This window comes from Diorhabda sublineata, chromosome 5 (genome assembly GCF_026230105.1).
Source record: "Diorhabda sublineata isolate icDioSubl1.1 chromosome 5, icDioSubl1.1, whole genome shotgun sequence".
Classification (NCBI taxonomy): Eukaryota; Metazoa; Arthropoda; class Insecta; order Coleoptera; family Chrysomelidae; genus Diorhabda; species Diorhabda sublineata.
The window spans coordinates 19,587,706-19,613,003 of record NC_079478.1 but is presented as its reverse complement, the minus strand read 5'-3'; the positions used below and the strand labels follow the sequence as shown (position 1 = coordinate 19,613,003).

General features: G+C 32.5%; 1 protein-coding gene and 1 long non-coding RNA gene across 3 annotated transcripts in view; one reads left to right on the top strand and one right to left on the bottom strand.

Annotated features, from left to right (window-relative positions):
- LOC130443770 (uncharacterized) overlaps positions 1 to 22,058 on the top strand; it is a 41,134-nt gene extending 19,076 nt beyond the window's left edge. Inside the window, exon 3 of the long non-coding RNA XR_008909880.1 lies at positions 21,014 to 22,058. This is a non-coding gene — a long non-coding RNA (uncharacterized LOC130443770). The remainder of the gene's footprint in view (positions 1 to 21,013) is intronic.
- The window catches only part of LOC130443769 (serum response factor homolog), a 258,199-nt gene that overhangs the window by 112,494 nt on the left and 120,407 nt on the right, over positions 1 to 25,298 (bottom strand). The window lies entirely within an intron of this gene.

Genomic DNA, 25,298 nt, shown 5'->3' with positions numbered 1-25,298 from the left:
ACAGATCAAAATGACGGGATTATTCCAATCAGAAGTTAGACCGCGTACATCACTATAGAAACATTGAACGAATTACTTCCTTAGAGGTGGAAAAAGTGTTTATAGTGTGACAGCGATTATCTAGAAAAACTGTAAAAATTTTTAGATCTGTAACTTGATAATGAAGGTTTTTATAGCTCAATTCCGATTTATATTTGATTCACCCTCGTATATTGAGGAACAGATATTAAAGTTAGTCCACTTTGGTGTTTCATTGCCACGTTCCCAATAATATATATATATATATATATATATATATATATATATATATTATGTTTCTAAATCCAAATGAAGATTTAAAGAAAAGTCGAAACGTCAAATTTTATCTTTCTTCCAAAAATTATTAAAACAAACTAATTTTAAAATAAACGAGACCTAAAATCAATTTTCTTCCAGAAATTATAAAAAAACTTATTTTGAAACAGAAGAGACATAAAATCAAGAACATTTAGATGCATTCATATATCAAAAGGTCTAAGCAATAAGAAATTGAGCTACCCTCTTCTATACGAGGGTTGCTACTCAAGTTTTGAGAAAGACAAATGAAAACAAATATTTATAATTGGATATGACTTTGTTTTTCAAAGTAGTTTCCATTGTCGAAGCATTTCCATTCCAGTTGAAGTACCTCCAAAACCATGTCATTTGAACGCATCAACAAAAACATTGACCTCACAGTTTATTTTTAATTTGCGGAAATAAGAACAGATCATTTAGTGCCAAATAAAGAGTGTACAGCGGAAATCCCATAAATTCGATGTTTTCACTGTTCAAAAACGTTTTTGTTTGAACTGATATGTGAGTGTTCGCATTTTCTTGGTGGAGAATGATTTCTCTTTTTCGATTGGATTCTGGCAAACAAATGCTGGTGTACTATTCTACGTTGGTCCAATGAAACAGTGGCGACAAGTCCAATTATTATGAAAAATTAATTAATTAAAAATAATGACTTGAATTGGTTGAGCTTTCATGAGTTTTCTGACGCTGTTGCACCTCTCACCAATTATCAAATATTCCGAACTTGTTTGCCAAATAAAGTGTATTCTTCTTTAATATATATTCCGAGTTTTCGAATACTTATATATTCATTATCGGGGACTGATATTAAGGTCATAGTACAATGTTAAAGTAAAAAGGTAACAATAATAAAAATTCATTCATGAATAATTAATTGTGAATTTCGGTGTCTAGAAATTGTTTTTTTTTTTGAAAATTATTGTATTCATGTAATTCAGAAATCAATATTTGAATGACATATTCATGTCACGTGTCATTTTAAATATTGATTATTGCATAAATTGAATATTTTTCAAGAGAAAATACCAAAATTCTTAATTGATTAATACAGGGTTTTTCTATATTCGACCAACAACGCTCTACCACAGAGAGATCTCAATAAATGATATAAAATATGCCATAAATCAAGAACGCCTTTTAATTTTTTTTTTCCAATTTGGTGACCATTATGCTCCTGAATAGTAATATTTTTACATAAACAAACTGACGCGCTATCAGGGTTAGTTGTTACTTTTATCTTTCTATTTTTTACGCCACTGGGCAAAATTCTTTTTTTAATTGCGTTCGAAATTGCCTGATTATTTTTAGTTAAAAAACTAATAACCTTTTATGGAGCTTTTATGAACGGTGTTGTAGAAATTTTCCTCTAAACAAAAGTTTGCAAGCACGTAGTTAATTTACAAATTAACTAATTATTCATTTAATTTCCAATAATGATTAAGCGTAAGTAATTCAAAACAAATAAAAATTATTCATAATTGTTCAACCTGTTGGCCGCTTATTTCAATACAGTCATTAGAACGTTTTGTCATTGAAAAACGTGTCTTTGAGAATAAATCTGGATGGGATTGAATGGTTTCTACTGCAGCTTGAATTCTAGCTATTAGATCTTGTTCAAATTCGATGATTACTTCGTACACCAAGGGCTTTATAGCCCTATATAAAAAAATCGATAGGATTTAAGTCAGGTGATCTTGGAGGTCAACAATTGGGTCCACCCCGACCAATACATTTTTCTCTAAAACGTCTGTCGCTGCATAAACAGATGTCCCATCGTGTTGAAACCACATGTGTTGTCTAATATTTAACAGTACATTCTCCAACAATTCATCCAACATTTCTTTCAGAAAGCGCGTGTAAATTGCTCCATTTAATTTATTTGATAAAATGTAAAGCCCGATTAAGCAACCTCCAACTATACCCACCAACAGATTAACCGAATATTCATCTTAAAATCCACTTTCACGAACAAAGTGCGGATTTTCTTCTTTCCAAACGTAACTATTTCTAGAGTTGAAAATTACTTCCCTAGTAGATCTAGCCTCGTCAGTATACAACACATATTTTGGAAAATTTCGATTTTCACAAGATTTTTTAAATACCAGTTTAAAAATTCCACGCGCAGCTGAAATTTTCTAGGTTCTAATGCTTGAACACTGACCAATTTGTATGGATGTAAAACTTTCAATACAGTAGAATGGTCCAATTTTAAAGCGCGACCTACAGTTCGAGTATTTAAATGGTCTTTCAAAAATATTATTTAATATTTCCTCTTCCAGATGCACAGTCCTTGTTGTACATTGCTTTCCAGCGTTATTTATTTTAATTAACAAGTTTCCGGGTTCTTTCAGCCTTCTTTCAATACCTGCAAATGAAGAATGATGTGGAATTAGACGATTGAGAAATTTTTGTTGGTATAAACGAGCTGTTATTTTAACATTTTTCGAGCTTCCTCGTAAATCATATAGGTCAACTCTTCAAATGAAAAATTCACTTTATAACAGCAAAATTGATGTAAAGTGTCACGAACTATCAAAAATATGACACGTGCCTACTAGATTATAATTTAGAAATATTGAGTAGTATTTAATTACCTGCAGAGTTTTGTTTAGAGGCAAATTTCTACAACGCCGTTAATTTTAGCTCCATAAAAGGTTATTAGTTTTTTAACTAAAAATAATCAGGCAATTTCAAACGCAATTAAAAAAGAATTTTGCCCAGTGGCGTAAAAAATAGAAAGATAAAAGTGACAACTAACCCTGATGGTGCGTCAGTTTGTTTATGTCAAAATATTCCTTTATTCAGGAGCATAATGGTCACCAAATTTGAAAAAAAAATTAAAGGCGTTCTTGATTTATGGCAAATTTTATATCTCAACAACAAGACCTTGTAAGGGTTCGTATTCCTATATCAAAATGAATCATTTATTGAGATCTCTCTGTGGTAGAGGGTTGTCGGTCGAATATAGAAACACCCTGTATAAGTAATTTTTGATATTATTATATTTTAATACATATTTTTACGTGGTACTTCGACTTTATGTAATTTTGGTAGACAATATATTTAAGAGGGTATGGCATTATGAACTCACAATTTGTCTGCTTCAAATTATTCTGTCATGTTATGATGAGGTTAGATTCGAATTGAACATAAAATCGTGATGCAATCACATGTCCAAAATTAATAAAGAAAATTTTTATTCTGGCATGCTAATCGACTAGCATTGAAACTGGTCAAGATTCCATTAATTCCAGTGGCTGTCATGAGTTTGAAATATTTACAAGATCACACCAACTGTGCATTTTCATGCCGCTATTGTACATGGTACTCTACACCCATCATATCTTTTTACCGTTTTCATAATCGACTGAGTTTATTAAGCGCATGGATCACGACTGTTTAAATAATTACTTTCTACATACACATTAAGTCGAATAAAAATGAACTGTCAAATTAAAAAAGGTGGGCCTTTCAAATATGTTTTTTATACTTTGATATCCGTCTTTTTAAGGAATATGTTTTCAAGTGACTGACGATTTAATGCAAAATATGCTTAATAATGCATCGGCGGCCTTTCTTAGTTACTCAATAGCTTTGAGCTTTAATAACACAAATGATTAATTATAAATGGGTTCCTGAAAATACGTCTTCGTTGATGAATAGTTATTTTTAATATTACTTTCGATATCTGTCAGAATAAATAGTACCAAAGAATAGGTTACGCTTCCAATTCATTCTCTCATATTTAATAGAATGAAGTTTATGTGAAATTGAGTAATACATAAAAATAAATCGGTCCATCAGAAACATATTAAAATCAAACTGTATTAGATACAAATGTATCTAAAACACGAAAAGTTCAAAGCCGGGGGTCTACAATTGTAAGCGGGTTCCATTCTTAAGGCTTTAGTTGTTTGCTCTCTTACTTCGTTCTCCACGTCTCCAAATCCTGAAATCTCGATTCCTAGTTATTTGAATTTCATTACTTGGTGAATTATCTAATCTTCTACGACTAGTTTACATCTAGTCGGAGTTTTGGATGTGGTGAAAGATTTAGCTGTGCAGTTAAACTCATATGTAAAAGCCTTCGAAGATCATCCTCATATTTTGCGACTATAACAGCATCATCAGCGTAACATAATATTGTAATATTTACGGTCCCCCATCTGGTAGCCCCTTAACTTTCTTACTTTCTTGATTATTTCATCCATAATGATATTGAAAAGCAAAGGGCTCAAGGAGTCTCCCTGGCGAATTCCTTTTGTACTGCTATTTGCTCCGTTAGCACTTCATGCACTTTGGCGGCTTGGATTTTGTTTATCGTATAGTGGATGTACTACGTCTTTTAGTTGTGTTCGATCGAAGGCTTTTTGTAGATCTATAAAGCACATAAAAGCTGGTCTGTTGTACTCAATCGATTTTTCTCTGATCTGCCTGATGACGAAGATCGCATCTGTGCACGACCTTCCCTATCTAAATCCCTGTTAACGTGATAAGACTGTTTATTTTGTTTGTGATGACTTTTGTTGTAAGTTTCAGAGTGCTACCAAGCTAATTGATGTCTCTATAATTCGATGGTATTTTTTTATTTCTTTCTTTGAACATGAGAATCGTAGTACTCATTCTCCAATCGTCTGGGATTTTTTGATGTGACACGATCTTGTTAATGAGAGTTGTTAGTTGCTTGGCGAGGCTTTCTCCCCCATATTTGAGTAATTCGTTAATTATGCCATATTGACCTGGAATTTTTCTGTTTTTGAGCTGTTTGATAGCCCCTTGCCCTTAAAACTGTAGATCTTCGTCTGTAGTTATTTCAGACGTGTTTGGTTCGTTTCTATTTTCGTCTTTATTCCCGTATAGTTCTTGGAGGTACTTGACCCATGTTTCCTTCTCTATTTGGTGTGTTCGAAGAGCTTATTGACTTCTTTTCTTTGTCCCTTTATCATTTGCCATATCTGTTTCTGGAGGTCGTAACAATAATTCTCCATCTGTTTGGAAAATTGTTCCCAATATTTGTTCTTGATTTCTCTTTTGTAATATTCGTACAAATTCAGGGTTTTTGACGTTCTGTATTTCAGGTAGGCTTCTTTTTTTCTTGACCTTTAGCTCTCACTTCCTTACAGAACCATAGTGATTTAGTTCTTTTCTTATTTGTGCAGTTTACTGTCCTGGGACAGTAAACTTAATATTTAAAATGACCGTTCTAAGTTATGGATTGATAATTAGGTTTTATTAATCTAACAAACTATACTATAAAAATTATAAATTAGTGAATGCGATATTCCACAGTATTACAAGATCCCATATTTTATGAAACATGCATTGTTCATGGTATGTTTGTAATACATATACTTATTTCATATTTTAGTTCATATGTAAATACAAATAATTTCTAAATCGGGATACAATCGAGATTTATTCCTAAGATTAAAAATAGCTTATAGATTTTTTTTCTTCTTGGCAACTGGTCAGTCTTGTGACATTCTTGTGTCGACTGGACATTTTCTGCTCGAGAGTCAGATACTTCTCCGTTTAATTTCCTCTTATGGCCATTGTATTCAATGCGGATGTTTTTTAAATGACTACCCGACAAAAATAAATATAAAAAGTCTCTAAAAGGCCGATGACATTACATTGTGTTCGAAATATTCTCACAAAAAAATTGTTCGTGGTATGGGGTATGGATGTATCGATAGAAAAAATCTGATTCGGATATATACATGTTGATTCATAACTATTAGAACATAAACTATGAGTTTATGTTCATCCAAAATATTGAGATAGAATCAAATGTAAATCAATATAATATTGCTGTGAAAAACCATTAAGGGTGTTGAAGAGACTTTACATTTACTAGAACGAATTATCTGACAGTCTGAAGTGCATAAATGGAAAAAAATTCTTCTGCTAAGTATTTGCATTGTAAAATTGAGTTTTTCTTCTAGTAAACGGAAGAAATTCTTTTATTTAAACTAGATTACCAATATCAAGTAGAAATGATGTTTACCGCATATTATTTACTCTAAATATTTTATCATCAAGAAAATTCACGAGGTGCCTTCGATAAAACAACTTAAAAAGTTAACTGGATACTCAAAAAAGATAATAGCCCAATCATTTTAGATTTTATCTGCGAAATAATTCCTAATGAAGGTCAATGAAGGAATAAAGGTCAAAAGGTCACGAGAATCAGTTTTTCGCAAATATCTCGTTATATGTTGTTCTGGGGCCAATAGCAGTTATTGTAAAAATTATTTCTACTGAAATCATCTACCAGAAATGTCTCTTGCATTTTTCTGTAAAATCAACCGTTTTCGGAGTAGAACGCTGAGAAATCGACTATATGACGATGCACTCGTTTCCTCACAAGGTAAAATGTAAGGCGTGTTTTTTTTTACACGGTTTTTCCCCGTACGTATAATCCATAATATTATTATTTTTTATTTAAGAATAGATAATTTTTTATTGGAACTCAGTAAAGTGTAAAGTAAAATTAATTTTATTATATTTTTCCAAATCATTGTCGATATCTTCAGTTTCGATTATCATAAGTTGACAACTAAGGAATAGATAAATTTTATTTTCATACCAATTTATATACAATTGTTAGTTTCGAATGTATCTCATCTTGATAATTTTTTGACACATTTTAATTAAGAGATCTGGTTATTAAATAACGAGACTGGTTACGAAAAAAGGTTTTATTATAAAAATTATTCTACATTCGATGGTTGCCCTTCAATATACTCCCCTCCCAACGCCCCATACCTTTCCATACGTTTCCAGCAGTGCTGGAAGTCTTCTTGGTGAAGGCCTTCATGAGCTCTGCCGTTTTTTGCTTCACCGTTTCCATCGACTCAAATCTGGTTCCTTTTAAAGCAGATTTTTTTCTAATCTTTCAAAGAAATCTGAGCAGACCCGTTGATGCAAGAGCTTTTGGTCAACAGTCAGATTCTTTGGCACCAACTTCGCACAAACATTTGTCATGTGTAATTCCTCGTGTAAAATTTTTTTAACCGTTTCTTTATCGGCGTTTACAGCCTCGGCAACTCCGGATGTTCATTCGACGATCTGCACGTACAGTTTGGTTGATTTGATGAATCTTGTTTTTTAGATGTCTTAGACTAGGCGCATACATACAACTTTTTTGGGGTTTGGGACGAACCTAAAGTTATTGGAGTGTTCTAAAAATGCCAGTACCTGTCTTCCTAGATAATGTCAAGCACTTTATTGAATGTATAGAGAAGTGACCTACGCTGTATCTGGAATCATGGAATAAATATCCAGATGATGATTAAAAAAAATTTAGGAAGAGGTGTGTTGAGGAGTTGTTTCAAGATGGGTAGACCAATTAGCGAAATGATTCCATTCAAACTTCTTTCTGTAAAAGCTAAAATATTTTTTCAGGATAATTCTTTAAGTCACCATGTAACGTTTGTAATTTAGTAGTCTGTTGCTGAAAATAAAATCAACAGAGTATCTTCGTTTCCTCTTCCTCTTTCATCCTCCAAATAAAAGAGACCAGTGGCCACAGCTCTTAGATTGCGCATGTGCACCCTACACATCTAAATAGTTGAGTCGATGGAAAGTTTATGTATGCGCATAGCCTTATATTCATATCTAGTCCGAGACGATTACATATACTGTTTCCACTAACACTCACGATTACACTGTCTGACGCGCGTTTCGATAACCAAGTTATCGTATTCATAGACTGAAAATATCTTCTGGAATGATTCACACTTTACATGATAATGTTGATTCCCACCAATATACGAGTACATTTGACTAATTTTTCAATGTTGAAATATAGGGTTGAAATTTTTTTTAATATTTTATTAAGTTGCGATATTGAATTGAAAATAAATTTTCATTAGGTCAAGCATACTGCTCCTATTTTTATGAATGTAATAAAGTAATGAGAATAGCAAATTTTTGGATATTAGAAGAGTATGTCAAATCTAACAAAACTTTCACTACAACTCAATCTGTTTGGTCTTTTTTTCGATTTTTTCGTGCAGTTGAATCGCTGTATTGTTTTACTACGAGATAATTTTCAGAAAAAGTGGAATAAAATATTAAGCAACCCCTGAAGTTAATCTGGTCTTTTATATATTTAATAGATTTTTCTGACTATTTTAAGCGCTTCCTTCTACTTATCCATCTGGCTGGATATACAACATCGATATATTTACGACAGGAGATCTGTTTGGTCATTTTTTTGGAACTTTCGTACAGGTTCGTCGTTCTCGATTTGAATCGCTGTCTTGTTTCACTTCGAGATAATATCAGACTTTTATAGATTTCCTTGACTATTTTAAGCGCTTCCCTCTACTTTGGTTTCCTAGAATCCCCGGTTAATAACCTTTTAATAAATCATTGAAAATTACAAATTTGTTGGAATGCAATTTATATACTTCAAGATTTCTTGTTACGAGTGCCATTTTTCCTATTTTTTTTGTATTGTACTTACAAAACTTTGCGTTTTGGATTGAGGATGTCAAGATATTCTTTCGTTGGTAACCTTAATAAATCATATTTAATGATTTCTTCAATAAACTGTCAATGCTAGATTTTCATAAAATACAAGGATAATGTATACAAGTTATCCAAACGTCAAATTATCACATTTTCCAATTGAACTCTTTTTTAATGAGTGAGAAATGAAAATTTTATATCAGGTACTCTACACGCGAAATAGTCGTTAGTATAACATTTCGGTCATGTAACAAACTCAACGCCTAAATTGAGGTCCCTGTATACATTATTATTGTAGGTAAAAATATGTGATTGGAAAAAATACTAATCCGCAGATCCTAGCATCTTGTAATTGAACTAGTGAATTGATACATCATGATCATGATACATGATTGATCATATTGTATACTATCCACCAATACGATAAGAAATACTTCAATTTGTGTGAAACAGGTTTGATATCATAAGTTTACTGAAACTAAATATTTCCATCAGCAAAACGTGTCAGAAATTAGTGAAAAAATTCTGTTTTCATTTTAAAACGTGAATTTATTAAAATTGTGTAAGACAACCTCATTTTTTTAGAAATATAATAAAATGCACTAGTCATACCTAGAATGTCATGCAATAAGTAAATGTTTATGAATTCAGGTCAGAAACATTATTTTATTTCCTTACAGTAAATGTGAAATTATGGGATCACTATAAGATCGGATTTAGATAAACGGCATGAAATGAAATTAATGTTTGTAATGAAAAATCGAGTTTTTATATTTAATTTTTTGTATCATTAAAATATTTGGTGATAATAATGAGCAAATGCATTGGATATATCGAAACTTATGTATTATTTCCAATCACTTTCCTCGAGCTTTCGAATGCTTATGTATTCATCATCTGGGAAATAATTAACTAAGATTTGCGGTGGTTTTAAATTGTTTTAATTCTTGTAAAAACTTGAAATTCATGGGATTCAAAATTCAATATTCACAATAACGTGTGAATGTTTCTATCATTTGGCAACATTACTAGAATTTCAGAGCAAAAACTACTGGTGAGAGAAGTCGCTAAGAAGTGTTAGTTTATGATAGCTATTATAAAATTTATAATAAAAAATATATTGTATTCGATCTACACACAGAAAGTTAGATATTCCGGCGTCTGTGATATAAAAGTATAAAATTCAGTAAATATCTAACAAAGCATCAATCCACGTGGACTCTATTTACCAATGAAAACATCGAATCGTAAACATAAATGCATTTCTATTGGCCGAAACTATTAAAAGGCGTATGTACACAATTTCTTTAAAATATTAAATAAATAAAAAACATATCAAAACTTTTTTCCTACAAGCCACTGTTTCTGAGATATAATGATTCAAAAAGTTGTTGTATTTAATAGTTTCACCAATATATTTTCAGCAGTAAACTTCTCTTGCAGCATTGTAATGAACCCAGGTATTTTATGTAGCTTCACTCTTATTTTTTTTTCGGTCTAATTTGACCGGACTATATTACGCACTCTAATACATCCAAATTTTAGGCAGTGTTTTATATGTAGTTCGCGGAGCTAAAGGCTGCTGAAGTTACTCTCAGTTAAGAAATATGTATGGTTATCTTCAAGTCAAATTTAATTTCGGTAATTATCTAGATTAGGTTACACAGGTACTTTTTTGCGTGTAAAGAATCAAATAATTGTAATGATTTTTCAGTGATTGTAATATTTGAATTAATCTTTGAAACCTAACCTAACCTAACGTACTTACTATTCTAAAAAATGAAATCCAATCACAAGCAGGAGTTGATCATAAGCGATGATTCTACATACAGTTTGTATATCTATTTTATTTATTGTCGATCACCTTATCAAGAAAAAATCATGGAAGAGTTTTCCATAACAGCAACCCCTGCTTGTGATTGGATTTCATTTTCTAGAAAAGTTTGTAGGTTAGGTGAGGTTAGTTAGGATTAATTTAAATATTACAATAACTGAAAAATCATTACAATTAGTTGATTCTTTAAATGCTATACTGTACTACTATCGTTTGTACAGTAGATTTCATTCCGTTGATTTTTTTCTTACTACAAAGCAACGTCGGAATGAGTAACAAAAATAATAATCGAGGAGACTCATATAAATAAGTTTTTGGAACATAATATCTTCCAGTTAGTTTATATAGTATCTACTAATTGTATCCTTAATAGAAGGTGTGCTAATTCCAAAATACCAAATACTTGTGATCACAGTATAAGTGTATAAGTGTATTGAATAACAAACTAATTAAGCACTATCATCACCATATTAATTGTCTCAGGTACAGTTCTAAAAATAATTTTCCCCTGTCTATTCAAGTGTCAGCAGCTGACCATTTCCTAAAATAGTCATAGATACAATTTTTATTACTTCAATTCCATAGTTCATCGAGACCTAATATAGTATCATACCGAGGAAGGTTATCGCCCACTTTTTTGAGCAGTGAATTACAAAAAATGTAGACTCGATACAACTTTGTCTAGTTAATTAATGGAATCTTGTTTTAAATTTGACTATTATGTGTATTTTGTCCCTAAATGGACGAGTTGTCGTTTTTCATATAAAAACAAATAACAGGAAACAGATAATCATGCGAAAATCATTCATTTATTGATGTAATTATGTTTTTAAATGAGCGAACAATGTGTGTTTATTTACAGTTATAACCATTAAACGATACTCTGAAGAATATTTTTTTTTAAATTATAACAGTAACGAAATATCTATTCATTTGATTGGTCAATTTAGTCGAGTAGAAATTTTGTCATTTCATAAGATGTTGAATTTAGTCCTGTTTGGTTTACTACTGAGGCAGCTAAAGGAATTTAAAGATTTGTTAGCATTACGCTTTCATCGGAAACTCTCATGTGCCAATTATAAAATACGTATACATTCCCGCATTATTGATGATAGTAAAAAGTACATGTTATGAGGACTATTCCATTGGAGTAAAGAAACTGTCAATTTTCCTTTGCTTCTTGCCTGGAAACGATACTTTAAACACATTATCTTGAAGCCTCTTTAAAACAAGAATATCATTTGCGGAAACATTTTCTTCTGCCCACTTTATAGAAGTAGCAAAGGCACCCACTCCATATAGATGATCACCTTCTTCTTCTTCTTCTTCTTTCAAATCCAACACATATTCGATTATTTTGCTGTCAGTCATAAACTGGCCGTTTTCTTCTTCCTCGCCGGCTAGCCACAAGCGCATATCATCTGAAGTTCAACTTTCGTCATCAACAAATTTTTCGGCGATCATTTTTCTTAGCTCTATCAGTTCACGATTAACATTTTCCTCGGATTCTTTTGTACCAAGAGAAACGTCCTCTTCTACATCTTGATCATCATTTTTTTTCTATACGGCCATAAGTTTCCTCATGAACAAACTAGGTCTTTTTCGGGTAGATTTTCCCAAACGTTCGCAAGTAAAAAAAACACATTTTTTAAGTTTCTTTTGATAAATTCACAAAAACTTGTACAACAAAGCTTTTTGTATTGCATTGGAGAAAAATTCTTCTGGGTGACCAGGGCAAATATCCAAAATAAGTAAGGCCTTCAGTGGTAATTTTTCAGCTTGCGTCGTCCATCCCTTACTTTAGTTTTTATAATCAACATGAATAGTCAGGGATTTTTCACCTCTCCAATCACCAATACATTCAGTTTATGTGTGCCACTTTCATTGGAACATCGCATAAACGTTTTCTTTTCTTTCGCCAGTTTTCGGCCCGGAGCATTTGTTTCAGAAACGATGGACAAATGTTTTTTTGGACAAAAGCCGCCAAAATAAATATCTTACCTGCATTACAGGTTTGGTCAGGAGTTAGGCCTCGTTCTTTGACGATCCTCTTAAACTTATCTTTATATGAGTCGACCGCTGCGGCTATCCAAGAGTTTTTCGCCAATAGCCAAGCCATCTTTTACTGGCTTTAAAATCATCTTTCCGCAGAAGAATCTGACTTTTTCTTTGAGAACTTTTCCTGTGATCAATTTATGCTTGTTTCGCTCTTGGAGGAACCAGTTTTCAATGTTTTTCTTAAGGTTTTTAAATTATTAATGTTTTTGCAAAATGAAGCAATGTTTTCTCTAAAATCCCTTCCAGATTATTGGAATGACAGACTTGGGCAGTGCCCGATCAGAGAGGTTCAACTGTATTTTCCACCTTTTTTGTGCCATGTCCCACCCAAGCACTCCTTAATTTCTTATGCCCCCCATTATAACATATACATAATTTTTAATATTAAAAAATTGTTCAATTAAGAAATTTAAATGATGGGTTTTAGGAGAAAATTGTTAACGAAATACAGTAATTAAATTTTTAAAACATATAATTCAAAACTAAAATTCAAATTCGAGATAATTTCAATAAAGATTGTTTCTGTAATAAATCAATATTTTAAAATTAGTGAGATCCTTGCGCTTGATGCTGCATTAACATATTTTGTTAGGTTCCAAATTGGTAAGCTTCAGTCTCAAGTCACCCCGTTCCGTTATATCCAGACGATTTCTTACTTCTGTTTTATCAGTAAATAATTCACAGCATTAAATTTATATCCAGCTAAATATGAAGATTGAAACGGTGAAAATAGTTTTCTTGTACATTTGGTTGAATTTGGGTATTTGATTCCTCACAAAGTCATCCCATCGCTTCTTTTATATTAAATAAAATTTCAACCGACTCATAATTTTGCATTTCTGCGAGTTCCTTCTGATATTGCATATTTGATATATCAGACAAATCCACAACATTGCCTGCATTATCCATGTTGATAAATCAATGTATCTTCTTTATTTTAAACAAATACAAAAAATTGAGATTTGTACTAATGAAACATTATTATCAGTTGAAAACCATTCCATGTGAAAACTGCTTTTGGCAGCAGCCAACAACATTCCTATTCCCGAAATTATAAGGAACCACTCAACTTAGAATTTCACGACCATTTTGATTGTTTGTTAGGATTACATAATTTAAAAAAAAAATTGATGCGATTATAAACTTAAAGGAAAATATGTTAGAGACTCCTCACAGTCGAATTAAATTGAATTACTTTGATATCAAAACAGGATCCACGAATTGTATAATTGTGCCTCCGCGTTGCGAGCAAATAATTAAATTAAATTTTGAAAATGTAGAAAATGGTAATCATACCATATACAAAAATTGGAAAACTAGAAATCCCAGAATGCTTGACTAAAGTAGAAAGTAATAAATACTTATGTACAATTTTAAATCCAATATTATCTAATTTTAAAGTGGATTTGAATCCTTCTATTAATATTAAGACGTTCGATGAATTCGAGCAAATTATCAATCCTAATTTAAATATGTATACTGGAAATGTTCATTTGTTAGGTCGAAACTTGTTCAAGAGCATTTTTCATTAGTAAAATAAAAAACTTCTAGCGAAATTCCTATCTATTCTAAATCATAAAGGTATCCTGAGATTCATCGGGTAGAAATCCAAAAACAAATTCAAAAAATGTTAATTCTCCTTGTTCCAGGAATATTAGGATATTATCAAAAAAGATACTTGCACAAAACCAAAATTCCGACTTATTGTGGACTATAGGAAACTAAAAGCAATCACAATTGGAAATGATCGTTATGCATTATATTATACATTAGATAAAATTAACAAGTTTGAGAAGATATTAACAAAATATAAATTACTGATTACAATACTGATGCAAAACTGACTTCAGTCATTTAAATAATAAAGTCACTAAAATACTTCAATACTACAAAACACAAATCGATGTTATCTCTTCAAAAACGCAAATTGAAGACCCATAAAAATTGATCTACACCTAATGCAGACCGCCCAACAAAACTCAGGGTTAAGGGTTTAAATCAATTTATTTTGACTTTGAGACCGAGAATACCCATACAGTTTGTCTAACTGTTTTAAGATTAGTTTCTTAAGAACTGCAATGAAAGATAGATAGATAGGTAGATAGTTCTTCCAATATCAATTGCAGAAGAAAGTTATGTGAAGAACAATTAATAACATCTAACAAACCGTCAGTCCACGAGGACTCATCATCTCCACTGTTTAACAATGAAAATATCATAAATATAAATGCATTTCTTTAAATAAATAGAAATAAGACGTTCTTTAGACCATGGGCGAATGAAGACAATGAAATTGCACAGGTATGAATTTGATAATAAATATATAGATATGCAAACACAGTGAGTTATTTTAAATATATTCGAGTTGCTGTGGATCTTTCAAAGAACCGAAAAACATGTAAAGAAAACCTGAAATCAGTTGACAAAGCTACTCAAGATTTTATTCGTAGGATAATTTTTAATTTATATAAGAACAGGATTGCGATATTAGAAGTAATACAGCAAAAGGTAGCAGATTATCCAGAATACAATTATACTAGTTTAGAAACATTGCGTAAGTTTTGTTAGCATGTGGTTTTAAGCACAAAAAACTGAATGAACGGATAGCAATAACCGAATGGTTTTTGCTTAGAAATTTCGTTTTCCAAAACAAAAAAACGATTGGGGTAGAAAAAGGGCTCAGTCCATGTCTGGTATATTGTTTAAACCAAACTCCCTTACAGGCAGGTACATTTTACTCGTCTATTTACGTTTTATACTTTAATATTCAGTTGCAGCAAATTAATGAGGTTTTATAATGATTTTTTTCTAAGTTCCAAGTAGGACTAAAATTAAGTGCATCTGTCTAGATAACGGCATATAATTCCGTCCAATTTATAATGATTCGATTGCTTTTTAACGAATACTTTGCAATTGTTATTGGAAGGACTATAATTGCTTCAAAATAGCAGTTTTATAAAATTATTTTCACACACCTGCGTAAATTCTACAACAAAATTTATTCAATTATGGACAATATGCTGTTAGATATATGAAAATATTTTTAAAAAGCATGTAATATGAAAAATATATGCTTGGCAAATTCGGGTTTTCTCAGTTATAAGGATGTTATCCAATACATACTCAAGTCTCTACTACTTATCCATGTATAATGGAAATACATATCCAAGTCCAAAATCCTTTGACTAGGATATAACGAAACAATTACTCGTCAATGTTAAAGTTTGAATGGGGTTGAATTATCACATGAAAAATGTCAATTCATGATTTAACTTTGATTATTTACGGTAAAGAAAATAACCAATTCATTCTATGCTGTTTACCGCAATGTATAAATAAAAAAATTAAGCCTACACCGAAATTCATGGTGAAAGGATCATTAAAATTCAGTGTTTGTATCAATATATTATGTCATATCACATTTTTTGTTTAGTCATAACACATGTTCAAACTAAAATTATTTCTTCAGGTTTTTTTGTTGTAGAAATCTTTTATTTTTCAACATATTTCATAGCCATCATAATTTCTGGACTTTTTCATCAATTATGCAATAAAAATTGGCTTTTAAATATTTTAGTTACGTCCCTGATCGAAAGTACATTATCTAGTGATTTACTCAACAATTACTCTGACTAATTTGTGAGAGGCATATAACGTAAGTTAAATTCTAATTCTGAAGCAATTTTACGACATTTGCGAAATACGCAGAGATTAATGGGTGTGGGTTCAATTAAAATGCAAATTTTTGGTAGGAATTGTTGTAGTTTATGCACCGTCAAGTACTTCAGAATTTATTCAAACGATGTTACTATTTATCTTATATTCTATACAATTGATTATTGATCAAGTCGATACTAATTATAAAACTACTACATTCTAATTAACAAAGTTATTAGAACTATTTACAAAGAACAAATAACCGTAGCTTAGAAATCTAGTATATTTGTTTCTCAATACATATCGATACTTGATCCTTTTTGGATAAAATTTAACTATAAGGCAGATAATGTTGCAAAAGCTCTTACCCATCATCCAATAACTATAACCTCTTAAATTGAGTATTCACTTTGCGCACTTCCTGCTGCTTTTCTATCAAAAACTACCCCTTCTCCAACACTCTCAAACTATATTTACCATCACACTTCATTACAAAGGAAATTTTCCAATTTTTTTTGACAGTGAAGAAATAACAGCAGCAGTGTGTGAATTACTAAAGTAATCATTCCTATGCTGCGACATTTTGTGAAAAATAGACAAACTGAACGTTCCCGACAGCCCGGAGTGGTCCTATGAACTGCACGACGTATTCAAATAAAAACTTTTCCGACAGCCCGGAGTGGTCCTGTGAACTGCACGACGTATTCTATTACAAACTTACACCACGGCCCGGAGTGGTCGTGTGAACTGCACGACGTATTCTATTACAAACTTACACCACGGCCCGGAGTGGTCGTGTGAACTGCACGACGTATTCTATTACAAACTTTCCCCACGTCCCGGAGTGGTCCTGTGAACTGCACGACGTATTCTATTACAAACTTACACCAAGGCCCGGAGTGGTCGTGTGAATTGCACGACGTATTCTATTACAAACTTTCCCCACGTCCCGGAGTGGTCCTGTGAACTGCACGACTTATTTCATTTCATACTTTCTCCATGGCCCAAGGGTCCATATTTAAATGTGCTTTACAGTTTGGATGGACCGTCCTGGGTCTTCGAAACATTACCCTACACTCCATTTAATTTTTTGCATGATTTCCATGACCTCTATTGTGAAACAAAAAACTTTGTACTACCTTCACGTTACCTTCATCTAATATAATATTTTTGAAAACACAACGCACATTTTTGTACACTTGACATACTCGTAAAAGATAGATCATCGATCAAAAGATAAAAAAGCAAACAAAATTTTGAATAATTGCAAGATTGCAAAATATGGTACTTTGTGTTTCCATAGGACCGTCCTGTACACTGGGAAAAGTTTCGCTTAATGAAATGATGTTTATTGATGTTCTTCTTCAAGTTTATTTTTCTTATTGGTAAAAAGTGGTTTAAGATCTTGCGTGTGCAACATCCATCTTCATTCACGTTTGCACATGTTTCTTTAGCTTTGTCCCATATAGACTCTTGGCTATTTTAGGTGTGGTCTCAAAATTATCAATATATGAAGTAGAGAATTCGTATAACAACATGAAGGATGAAATCAGGAAGTTTAGTTAGGTCAAAACATGTAAAGTAGGAGTGGAAAAGATCACTTGTAGAATAGCGGATGATATGTAGTGGCTCAAAGCATCCAGGAACTAAATGAATCTTTATAACAAGCAATTGAAGACCGATATGTTCAAGGGAGGAAACCAATGACTTCCGAAACAAATCATCCAGTGGAAACTAGGTAAAATAAAAAACCCAATTAAGAAAATATGATTAGGTTCAGAGTGGCATTATAAGGACAAATGAAGATCTGGTACTGAAGCTGACGATATGTAGTGGCCGAAAACATCCAGGAACTAAATGAATCTTTAGACGATATGTTCAAGGAGGGAAACCAATGACTGCCGAAGCAAATCATCCAGTGGAAAGTAGGTAAAATAAGAAACCCAATTAAGAAAATATGATCAAGGTTCAGAGTGGCATTATAAGGACAGATGAAGATCTGGTACTGAAGCTGACGATATGTAGTGGCCGAAAACATCCAGGAACTAAATGAATCTTTAGACGATATGTTCAAGGAGGGAAACAAATGACTGCCGAAGCAAATCATCCAGTGGAAAGTAGGTAAAATAAGAAACCCAATTAAGAAAATATGATCAAGGTTCAGAGTGGCATTATAAGGACAGATGAAGATCTGGTACTGAAGCTGACGATATGTAGTGGCCGAAAACATCCAGGAACTAAATGAATCTTTAGACGATATGTTCAAGGAGGGAAACAAATGACTGCCGAAGCAAATCATCCAGTGGAAAGTAGGTAAAATAAGAAACCCAATTAAGAAAATATGATCAAGGTTCAGAGTGGCATTATAAGGACAGATGAAGATCTGGTACTGAAGCTGACGATATGTAGTGGCCGAAAACATCCAGGAACTAAATGAATCTTTAGACGATATGTTCAAGGAGGGAAACAAATGACTGCCGAAGCAAATCATCCAGTGGAAAGTAGGTAAAATAAGAAACCCAATTAAGAAAATATGATCAAGGTTCAGAGTGGCATTATAAGGACAGATGAAGATCTGATACTGAAGCGGACGATTTATAGTGGCTAAAAACATCCAGGAACTATATGAATCTTTAGACGATATGTTCAAGGAGGGGAACCAATGACTGCCGAAGCAAATCATCCAGTGGAAACTAGGTAAAATAAAAAACCCAATTAAGAAAATATGATTAGGTTCAGAGTGGCATTATAAGGACAGATGAAGATCTGGTACTGAAGCTGACGATATGTAGTGGCCGAAAACATCCAGGAACTAAATGAATCTTTAGACGATATGTTCAAGGAGGGAAACCAATGACTGCCGAAGCAAATCATCCAGTGGAAAGTAGGTAAAATAAGAAACCCAATTAAGAAAATATGATCAAGGTTCAGAGTGGCATTATAAGGACAGATGAAGATCTGATACTGAAGCGGACGATTTATAGTGGCTAAAAACATCCAGGAACTATATGAATCTTTAGAAGAAGCATAGAAGAAGACCGATATGTTTAAGGGAGGAAACCAATGACTTCCAAAACAAATCCCAGTGGAAACAAGGTGGAAGAAGAATCCCATAAGGACAGATGAATATCTGGCACTGAAGGTCTTAAAACTCAATTTATATGAAGGTAAGAAGTTATCAGTTCGAAAAAGTAGAACTAAACGTCTGGACAGTGATTCTTACTAATCTATTACGGTAGTATACAGGGTAATGCAACCGTCAAGGTACAAATGATAACACAGAAAGTTGACATGACTACTATGGTCCTGAAGACCTCTGCCACTGACACTATACGTCGTAAATGATATGTGAGGGGCTGGTTTCATTTTTATTGAACTTCTTCTGCAATGCTTCCTGTATTGTTGATAGCTGTTATCATAAAAGGGTTAAAGTTTCATGAAAAGGGTTTCTGTCCATACTTAGCGAGTCTATCATCTATTTTGTTTCCTCTACATCGAAATCCATTGCAGGGTAACTTTATTTTTCTTGCCCAGCTCGTTTTGTTTGTCCAGTATTTTGGATTGTATCATATCGAAACTTAACGGGATGGTTTCTGCTAAATAAGAAATCTTTTTCATAGATCATCATTCAAAAGATAAAAAAGCAAACAAAATTTTGTTCTTCCATACTGTAAGTAAGGTCTACCACCATGAAAGGTAATGAAAAGATTTAATTCCAATGAAGAGTGCAAAAAATGATGTTTTTTATATGCTATAGGAAAGTTTTAGTCGTAAACTTTCCCTCGGGCCCGGTTCGTGCCTATGCACGCATACGAAAAACATAATTTCTTCCTACTTTTTATTTCAAATAAATTTTTCCTAAATACCACAAATGGAGTACAAAAACAAAAAATATTTTTGGGCCCAGAGGAAAGTTTGTGAAGTTTGGTTGGGGCTCAACATATTAAATAAATTCCTTGATCTTGATGGCATGGGTGTATGTTCCGACGTGTTAAAGTTATTACGTCCAAGTTTCAATATTAACATCCGGCATCGAATGATCTCAAGTCATCAATGGACACTGTCCGTTGTCCGACAGTACGTCAAGTGAACAGATCAACACGCTTTGCTAGGAAAACATTAAAACGCCGCGTGATAAGTTTCACGCCCCTGCCAACGCAATTGGGACAAACCCGGTACCTGCTGCGCAAAAAACACGTCGCTAGGAAAACCTTTAATATTAAAATTAAGCGTATTATTTCGAAGCACTAGAATTCCTGGAAAATTACCAATAAATTGGAAATGACGCCTTTTGTTCATTGACAATAACATTGCAGTCATCACGTATTTTTATTCCAAATACCAGTTTTGAAAAATAATTATCAAAAATGGAAATCATAAAATATTATAGCAAATAATAAATTGAAGTTTTTAACATTGTTTGACTAAAAGAATATTTTAATTTTGTATTTTGTAATAAAGTTTGAGTCAGCTATCGATAACGATCATATTTATGAAAAAAAAATAAAGATCAATACTAAATACAGTGTTTCTTAAATCGTTGATAATGACCTAGTCCTAGAACGAGAAAATCAGCATCACATTAAACAACATTACTGATTATTTATTTATCAACTACGAATAAGAAATAAACCGCCTGTTTTGTTCCAGAAATGGTACGAGTGGACACGATCAGACAATAATTCGACCAGCATCCAACCATGATGCAACCTGCAGCACAAGTTCAAACGTCCGTTGACGAATTGGAACAACTAGATAACCAGGTTGCTGTCAAATACAAACCTACTCTAACGTATTTAATTTAATTTTTACTTAAAAAAAAATAAAATAAAAATTGAAAACCAAATGCGAATCCAGCAATTAGTTCAAACATATAAAAATGATGTCGTTTAAGATGAATAATCTTAAATTATCATTCTCATTTGATTTTGCTAAATCTCCTACTGCGTATTCATATAATCAAAATTTCATTTTCAAAAAGAATAGAAGATGCATTATATAAATTACCAAAATAAGTATTTCTTTTGTCATTTAATGTTCTAAATGTGAATGTAAATCAGAAAAATTAAAAATTTTTCACTTGTGTCAGTTTAGAATATGAAACTGTGTTATATTTCCAATTGTTTCAACTATTTCAAGTATTTTAAACCTTGCATGGCGTTATTAACAACCTGAGAAACGTGAAGTCTATTATTATTGTCAATAATGACTGATGCTTCTATGGTCAAGTTTAAATAATCGAATTTTCAAATCGAATAGTTACCACAATACAAGCCATGCTTTTGCCCCAACAGAATTTTTTTTCAGTTAAAAAGATGAATGTGTGCATCGAGCGCACGTCAGTCGAGGGCATCTAGCGCACATTTGCAGTTATAAAGGTAGTATCTTAAAATGTAATTAAAAGAAGAAAAAGAGTTAACAATAGAGTACCAAAAAGTTAATACTGTCTCATCAATGTGATTATAGTTATAGTATAACATAATCTAACTTGTGCCTGTGCCTCGATGCACGTGCGCTCCTCGCACCTCACCAATAAAGATACATTTCCATTATTTCAAAAAAATTGAGGTTGTTCACTTTAAAACATTCTAACAAACATTTTATTGGAAGGAGTGAGTTTGGATTCAACAGCTCTCAGTTAAAAAATGACGTTTCAAGGCAAAAATATGAAAATGAAGTTTGTATATGTTACGTCCCAAGCCCGATCTTGTACGGAGTCGAGCTTCGTACAATGAATTTGTACGTAGTCCGATCTGTACAAGCCATTTTGTACGAAGCCGAGATTGGCGGACTTCGGACAAAGATGATTGTACGAAGTCGACTCTGTACAACGCTGGTTGTATGGAGTCGGAGCATCGATACTCACTCGGTAATGAGCGCGCTATTAAGATGTTATTAAACACAAACGTAGTTATTGTGATTGAAAGTATGTTCTCCGGCTAGTTGGCTACCATCTATTGTTAGGTTAGGTTAGGTTGCGAGTACTACTTCGGAATAACGCGCTCATTACCGAGTGAGTATCGATGCTCCGACTCCGTACAACCAGCGTTGTACAGAGTCGACTTCGTACAATCATCTCTGTCCGAAGTCCGCCAATCTGGGCTTCGTACAAAATGGTTTGTACAGATCGGACTTCGTACAAATTCATTGTACGAAACTCGACTCCGTACAAGATCGGCCTTGGGACGTAACATATACACTTGAAAACAGTACAATTCTTAGAATTCAAAATATTTTGTTAAAGGAACATTGTCAATGAGAAACTCCTTTTGACTATAAATCCATATATAACGAAGTCGATTAAGTCGACGTTTTCCAGAAAAACAAAAATCAATATTTGTCACGGCATTTAACCAAGAAAGTAGTTATTTCTCAAAAGCCGATCAAAATCTGTTTTGAAAAACTAGTTAATCTCATCTCTATACATGAATCAATATGTGTTGGTATATATAAAATAATTAATAAACATTAATAATAATGAAATTTGGATTAAGAATATTAAGTTAATTCCAATAAACGGAAAATAGCAGTCAACTCTTAGTAGTTTGAAATTCTTGAGAAGCCACAATATTCAAGAATTAACTAAAAATAATCCATTTTATTAGAAAAGTTACCATTGTACAAGATATTCTACTCTACTACCATGCTTGCGTCCTGATCTTGGAGATGTGGTAAATTCTTTGCACATGGCCACGCTTAAGCGTTTTTCTGCTTCAGTTTAGCTGAATGGCATGGAAGATAATGTACTCTTGGCAATTATTGTCTGGAAATATTTATATAAATAGCTGAGGAAAATTGAATATAGTATTCATCAAATTAACTCAAAGAGACTCACACGTAGACAGCTTCGCACATTATTTAGTCTTCTTAGAACCCACGAAGAAAGGTTTATTCATACTCTAGAATGAGTATGTCTTTATTTAACGAACTTCTTGTATAGAATACTTCTTTAACTTTACTTTATTCTTATAGTGTTCATCCAGTTAACGCAAAGAGGCTTACACGTAGACAGCTTCACACATTATTTGGTCTACTTAGAACCCACAAGGAAAGGTTTATTCATACTCTAGAAAGAGTGTGTCTTCATTTAACGAACTTCTCATGTAGAATAGTTCTCCAACTTTATTATTATAGTATTCATCCAGTTAACGCAAAGATATTTACACGTAGATAGCTTTACATATTATTTGGTCTACTTAGAGCCCACGAAGAAAGGTTTATTCATACCCTTGAATGAGTGTGTCTTCATCTGAAGAAGTTCTTACGTAGAATACTCCTTTAGTATTTAATTCCAGAGCGGCGACCATGTTTGAATTCCATTTTCAAGCACCTCAGTATCAAACATTTTTAAAGGCTTCAGTCCTGATCTAATGAGTTATTTTTTCTGGTGGTATTCATATTGAAGTAAGGTAAACTTTATTCTTTGAAGACGATAACTTGGTTATCCAAAAGATGTCACAAAGTAATTGTATAATAGTAGTATACAGTATACTTAGTAGCTTAGTTTATTATTGTTTTGTCTTCTCCTACTTTCTAATATCACAATTAAAATCGTTACCCATCTAAAAAAAAACGAAATATGCTGAAAAAGCTATAGAAATTGAGTAAATAGAAGAAAAGTAAAAGAAAATACGAGCTATAACAATAAAATTTATCGCTCAAAACATCAAAACTCCTCTACTTTCTCATATCCACAATCAACATAAAAAATATTGAACCTAAATATTTGGAATGACCATTGGAACTGATAGAAGAAAAGTTTGGTGAACATTGCGAGAACGAAATAAATGAAATAAGTTCAAAATATTGAATGAATTGAATATTGTCTGATCTGTGAGTTATATTTTGAGAATATTTATTGTCATAAAAACATATGACGTTATGTGGGTCAGCGCAACTCTGGTTGATTCAAACCTACATTTTAATGAAATTTGATTCTGGCGGCCGTATAGTCAAACCAGTTTTGTTGATAGGAGAAAATTATGTTCAATGCATGAATTGCAATGTTTGTGTTTACAAAAAAAGTATGATATTTAAAAATGGAATAAGAAAATTATTTTAATAATTCTATAGTGCCATTGTAGATTTAAGGCAAATACTATAATTTATGTGTACATAAAATATTCAAGTGCCATTTTAGATTTTAATCCTTATTAAGTTTAATAGATTTTTTGTACATATTAGCTGCTAGTTGAATTGTTATACTGAGTGGTGCAGAGCAACGGCATATTTTGGAATTTCATAAAAAAATTTGATTTTAATTTATGAGCAGTATCAATTACAATATGGGAAGTTTATGTCGAGACAGTTTGAAATCAGGTATTCATAATTCTCATTTTATTCCGAATCTACTTTTAAACTCTTTGACAACACAACACATTGTCGGGTATAACTCACAATTCTAAATATACATGGCGCAACAAAATGAAATTTCTTCAATCCAGATATTTTTAACGAATGAAACTTCATGTTTCCTGTAAGAACTACATCAACCTTGATCGGGACGACAAATCCAAATGAGGAAACTGTTCTGCCTCACCATAATATTAAGTTTTAGAATAAAGAAGTTCATAGTTGTCGATTCATAATTTCACACTCGAGTTTGCTCCTACAAATGAATTCAACAGGATGAAGCATAAAATTATATGATATATTCAGTTTGTGAGAGTTCCATTTAAGATTTTTATCCGTAGTTAGTATAATAGGTTTTGTATATACGGAGGCCGTTTTTTTTAACCTCCGATCGCTTCGTGTATACGCTACGCGGACATGCGCAGTAGGCGACTGCGAAGCTCTCGCACTACACACGTCGCCATTATTCACATTCAGGCGTCAGTCGGCGTTGTGCTACAGTCACGAAAACCTGTCCACCCTAGTGCTGCATAAATCCATCAGAAAATGAGTCATGTGTATGGGGAAAACTTCATGAGTGATG